The sequence below is a fragment of the Jaculus jaculus genome, chromosome 4, assembly GCF_020740685.1.
Source record: "Jaculus jaculus isolate mJacJac1 chromosome 4, mJacJac1.mat.Y.cur, whole genome shotgun sequence".
In the NCBI taxonomy this organism is placed as follows: domain Eukaryota; kingdom Metazoa; phylum Chordata; class Mammalia; order Rodentia; family Dipodidae; genus Jaculus; species Jaculus jaculus.
In genome coordinates this window covers 152,533,988-152,540,297 of record NC_059105.1, presented here as the reverse complement: position 1 = coordinate 152,540,297, position 6,310 = coordinate 152,533,988, and positions in this window count along the sequence as shown.

Sequence of the window (6,310 nt, the reverse complement as noted above, 5' to 3'; positions counted from 1 at the left end):
ATTTAAGTGAGAATATGTGATACTGTGCATCTTATGCCCAGCTAATTTCATTTAGTATACATTCCAGATTCATATCTGTTATTGCAAATGACAGAATTTCCTTCTTTAGAATCAGTATTTTATTGAATATGGATATCTCATTTGGTTAATCAATTTAGCCATTGTTGAATATGTAGATTTCTTCTGTAGACTGAGTATTGTGACAAATTCTACAGTAAACATGGATGTGCAAACATCTCTTCAATTACTAATTTCTACATGGTAGCTCTATTGTCAGCTTTTGAAAGAACTTCCATAATGACACCCCAATCTCCCTTTCCAATATTATCATATTATCAATGAGGCATAATCTCATTAATTGACATTTCCCTAATGGCTAGTAGATATAACATTTTTCACAAATTTGCTGGCCAACTTTTACTTATATTCTTCTTATAAAATATCAAAGTATTATTTGTTTTTAATTAGTTTTTTGTTTATGGTTGTTTGAGGTAGGATCTCACTCTAGCCCAATCTGACCTGAAATTCACTATGTAGTTTCAGGGTGGCATCAAACTCACAGTGATCCTCCTACCTCTGCCTGCAAAGTGGTGGGATTAAAGATGTGTGCCACCACTTTTCATGACAATAGTTGAGCTCTTTGTCCATCTTGAATATTTGGCTCTTATCAAGTGTATGACTTGTAAATATTTTCTCCCTTATCCTAGATTGTCTCTACACTCGGTTATTTTGTTTGCTGCATAGAAGCTATTTTGGGGAGGGTTGGAGATATGGCTTAGTCGTTAAGGTGCTTCCTGTGAAGCCTAGGGACCCACATAGTTAGTCAGGGAGTACACATTAGAATGAATAGGCCAGAGCTCCTGGTTTATTCCCCACTTCCAATTTCACTAGTCCTGGTACCTCCGCTTTCTGCCTTGGAACAGCCTGGACCATGCCTGTGTGCTATGGAAGCAGGCCATTTGCTGCACCTTCATGATTGACCAGGCCCTGGGGCCCCAACTCCTGGATCCCCCATTCTGGAGGGGGCATGCACAGAGTGAGTAGGCCAGAGGTCCCAGTTCCTTACCTACCTCCCAGTTCCCTGATCCCAATACCATTGCTGCTGGCTTGAGGCAGCCTGGGCACTGTGTGTGTGATTAAAAACAAAAGAAAGAAAGAAAAAGAAAAAAAGAAAGAAAGAAAGAGGGAAGGAAGGAAGGAAAAGAAAGAAAGGAAGAAAGAAAGAAAGAAAGAAAGAAAGAAAGAAAGAAAGAAAGAAAGAAAGAAAGGAAAGAAGGAAGGAAGGAAGGAAGAAAGGAAGGAAGGAAGGAAGGAAGAAAGAAAGAAAGAAAGAAAGAAAGAAAGAAAGAAAGAAAGAAAGAAAGAAAGAAAGAAAGAAAGAAAATCGGGAAGAAAGAAAGAGAAAACAGGCCTTTTCTTCCTGCTTCCCAATCGACTGGACCCTGAGTTCCCAACTATGTGTTCCCCTGAACCAGAGGGTACATGAGCCACTGTGGGAGCTGGCCTTTTCACTCTGGCTACCCAGCTTGCAAGCCTATAGTTCCCCAATCCTTGGCTCCCCTGTGGGAAAGAATGCAGTCTTAACTCACCCATCAAAAGATACAAATTAACAGGTTAGATCAGAAAACTGGGTAGTTATATCTTCTGTCTTCAAAAAACCCACCTCATCACTAAAGACAGACAAGTCCTCAGAATGAAATGATGGAAAATGATATTCCAAGCAAATAGAAATAAGAAAGAATCAGGTGTTGCCATATTAATATCTGATAAATAGACTTCAAACCAAAAGCAATCAAAAAGGACAAAGAAGGTTACTAATCAAAGGAACAATCCAAGAAGAGGACATCACAATCATAAATCTATAAGCACCAAACACAGGTGCACCATAGTTTATAAAACAAAACTTACTCAACAACAAAACAGAAATAAACGCCAATACCATCACAGTTGAGGATTTCAATACTCTAGTATCATCAATAGACAGATCATCTAAGCAAAAAATGAACAGGGAAATAGTACAACTCAACAGTACCATTCATCAACTAGACCTAATGCACATCTACAGACCTTTTCACCCCATTTCTACAGAATGCACATTCTTCTCAGCAGTTCATGGAACCTTCTCCAAAATAGATCATACATTATGCCATAAAATATGCCTTCATGAATGTAGAAAAATTGACATAAGTTCCTACATTATATCAGATTACAATGCTTTAAAGCTAATAAGAAGACACTATCAGGAATTCCACCAGCATCTGGAGACTGAACAATACACTTTTAAATAGTGAATGGGTTGTGGAAGATACAAAAGAAATTGTAAATTTTCTAGAATTGAATGATAATGAAAATACAACTTACCAAAACTTATGGGACACAATGAAGGCAGTCTTAAGGGGAAATTTCATAGCACTAAATGCCTACATAACAATGATAGAAAGAAGCCGGGCGTGGTGGCACACACCTATAATCTCAGCACTCGGGAGGCAGAGACAGGTAGGAGGATCACTGTGAGTTTGAGGCCACCCTGAGACTACATAGTGAATTCCAGATGAGCCTGAGCTAGAGTGAAACCCTACCTCAAAAAACCAAAAAAAAAAAAAAAAAAAAAAAAAATGATAGAAAGATGCCAAATCAATAACTTAACCATCCACCTAAAGGCATTGGAAAACAAAAATAATGCAAACCCAAAAGCTCCAAGTGGAAAGAAATAATCAAGACCAGAGCAGAACATAATGAATTAGAAACCAGGAAAACATTTAAGAAATTGATGAAACAAAGAGATGGTTCTTTGGAAAAATAAACAAGATTGATAAACCCTTGGCCAACTTGATCAAATGAAAACAAGATAAGTCTCTAACAAAATCACAAATGAAAAGGGATAGATCACAACAAATATCAATGAAATTAGAAGAATCATCAGGACATACTTTGAAAACCTCTACTCCATATAATTGGACAACCTGGAAGAAATGAATGAATTCTGAGAAATATACTATCTTCCAAAATTAAGCTCAGAGCAAATTAATCTCCTAAACAAGCCTATCACATTTATCAATATTGTAAAGGTAATCAAAACCTCCCCAAAAAGGAAAGTTCAGGACAGGGTGGCTTCTTGGCCAAATTCTATCAAACCATTATTGAAGAACTGAAACCAATTTTTCTCAAAGTACTTCACATAATCAGAGAATAAGGAATCTTCCTCAACTCCTTTGATGAAGGTAGCATCATTCTAATATCAAAACCAGACAGAGATATAACAAGAAAAGAAAAAAAACTATAGGCCTATATCCTTGATGTATTTAGATGCAAAGATCCTGAACAAAATTCTCACATACATTGGAATTTTCCTCAGCAGTAAGAAAAAAACACTACAGTGAAATTTGTGGGAAAATGGATGAGCTTCAAACATTGTATTCAGCAAACATGCACAATCACAAAAAGACAAATGCTGCATGTTCTCACTGGTCTATGGTTCCTAACCTGTATAGCTTGAGTTTTTGTCATACCAGAAGGGCTAGAGACCCAGACAATAGGGATGAAAGGGTTTGGGGGAGTGGAAGGACAGTGTAGTAGACTGCTTCAGGTTCACTAAAATGAACTTCCAAACCAGGCACAGTTATGGAGGAAGGGATATTTATTGAAGCTTACAGATCCAGGGGAAGTTCCATAATTCTATAATTTCACAGGTCCAAGTAGAGAGAGAAAAGCCACTAGCCAAAAGTCCAAAAGCCGAGAGAACACTTTTGGAACTCCAAGCACTTTGCATATCTTTAGACTGGAATTCAAATGTACTCACCACACCTGAGAGCTAGACCATAAGATCTGCCCAGTAACACCTCCTCCAGCCAGGTGGCTAGAAATCCAAGAAGTTTTAATACCTCTTGAATCTGTTGGGGGCCATTTATTCAAACCAACACAGGGAGATTGGGGAGAAATAAACACAAAACTAAATAAAATGAACTGGTACCTTAGAAACCTTTCTTCTTGAAGGTAGACTAAAAAAATATAATCCTTAACAGGAGTATAGGTGAAGTACCCAAAAAGAAAGACCCTGAAGAACACGCTATGAAGCCTAACCTAAAAAAAAAAAAAAAAATGGCTGTGACCTGTAACTCCCAGAACCAGAAATCAGTGCTACCCACATTGAGCTGTTGGTAAGAGAGACCTAAAAGTTCCCCCAAACAAGACAGGCTTCTGTCAAAGCACTTCATTACTCACCTGAGGTAAAAGGTTGAAGACATCATATGCTGCCAACACAGAACACAGACAGACATTGCTGTAATTTGGAAGAAAGACAGTCCTCAAACAGTTAGCCTATCTAGTTCTGGAAAGCACTACATGAGCTACTGGTGGAAAATGGCCAGCCATGGTGTGAGTGAGCAGTGGCCTAAGCTACTCAGAAGCAACCAGCCTGACAAAAAATACACACCAGTGCAATAGTGGCACACAACATTGGTGGGTATGATTGAATAAAAGATCAGCTCAGTGGAAAGAAAGTGTGGTGGTTTGATTCAAGTGTCCCCCATAAATTTAGGTGTTCTGAATGCTAGGTTTCCTCAGATGATGGCAATTGGAAATTAAAGCTTCCTGGAGGCAGATTATTGTTGGGGGTGGGCTTATGGTGTTATAGCCAGCTCCCCCTTGGTAGTGTTTGATAGACAGCAATGTGAACCTGACTACAATAGGAACCCATATCTAGAATTGGGAACCAGGTCTAAATCCTATGGAAAAACAAAGATATGCTCTCTGTTGCAGTCAGGTTCGCATTTCTGGTAGAAATCACCCAACCCAGAGCAGCTTGTGGGAAAAAGAGGTTTATTTTGGTTTACAGCCTTGAGGGGAAGCTCCATGATGGTAGGGGAAAACGATGGCATGAGCAGTGGGTGGACATCACCCCCTGGCCTATATAAGGTAGACAATAGCAACAGAACAATATGCCAAACACTGGCAAGGTGACACTGGCTATAATACCATAAGCCCACCCAACAATACACTGCCTCCTGGAGGTGTTAATTCCTAAATCTCCATCAGCTGGAAACCTAGCATTCAGAACACCTAAGTTTATGGGAGGCACTCTCCAATGTGATGCTCCCACTAGGCTTTACATAAGGTTAAATCATCAAAATCTTTCTAAATTAATAATGCTTATCCAATTTAACCTATGCTGATTTCACTATACATTGGAGAATCTGTTTTCCTTTATTGGAAGGTAGAGAGATCTATGGAGATAAACCAGGCCTTGCATCTCATCCAAATCCACAAAGGAACTGGAGAGATCAGAAAAAGTGCTACTTCCACGGTGAGCCTGACAATCAATGCCAGGGCAAAGGAAACAGATGATGAGGATACTCAACACATACCAAAGCAGAAATCCAGAGGCTCCTAAGAGCTGATCACTGGTGTAGACTTAAAACACACCCAGCGAGACTCAGGGAATTTTGAGGAAGAGGCACTAGAAACATTATAAGAACCACAGGTTGGGACATAATGTCTCCTCCTAATAACTGACTGCTGCTCCCACAACACATAACCCACAACTCCAGAGTACCAGCAATGCCGCTGATGAGGGCCCCCTAAAGAATGGGGGCAGGGAGAAGGGAAAAGATGGTACCTGTACATGATGTATTCAAACAAAGTATGTTCTTACTAAAAAGATTGTAAAAATAAAAAATCCAGGCCTGATGGAGTCACTGCTGAGTTCTACCAAATCTTCATTCAAAACCAAAGCTACTACTTCTCAAACTATTGTGCATAGTTGAGAAAGAGGGAATGCTCCCCAACTCCATCTATGAAACTAGCATTACACTAACACCTAAACTAGACAGAGATCCAACAAAACTAGAAAATTACAGACTGATATCCCTCATGAAATTAGACACAAAAAATGCTCAATAAAATCTTTGCAAACCAAATTAGTTAAAAGTATCATCCATCTCAATGAAGTAAGTTTCATCACAGGGATGGTTCAACATATAGAAAGTGATTGATGTAATTCAACAAATAAATAAATGTAAAAACATGAATCACATGATTATTTTAATAAATTCAGAAAAGGCCTTCTACAAAATACAACACCCCTTCATAATCAAAATATTGAAGAAACTTGGTATAGAGGAACTATATTCCAACATAATAAAGGCTATTTATAAAGCATCATATCACACTAAATGTGGAAAACTTGAAGAGTTCACATTAAGGTCTGGAAAAAGACAGGGGTGTCTACTCTTGCCATTGCTTTTCAACATAGTATTTGAACTTGTAGTTCAAACAATAAGACAAGAGAAACAAATAAAAGGGATACAAATTG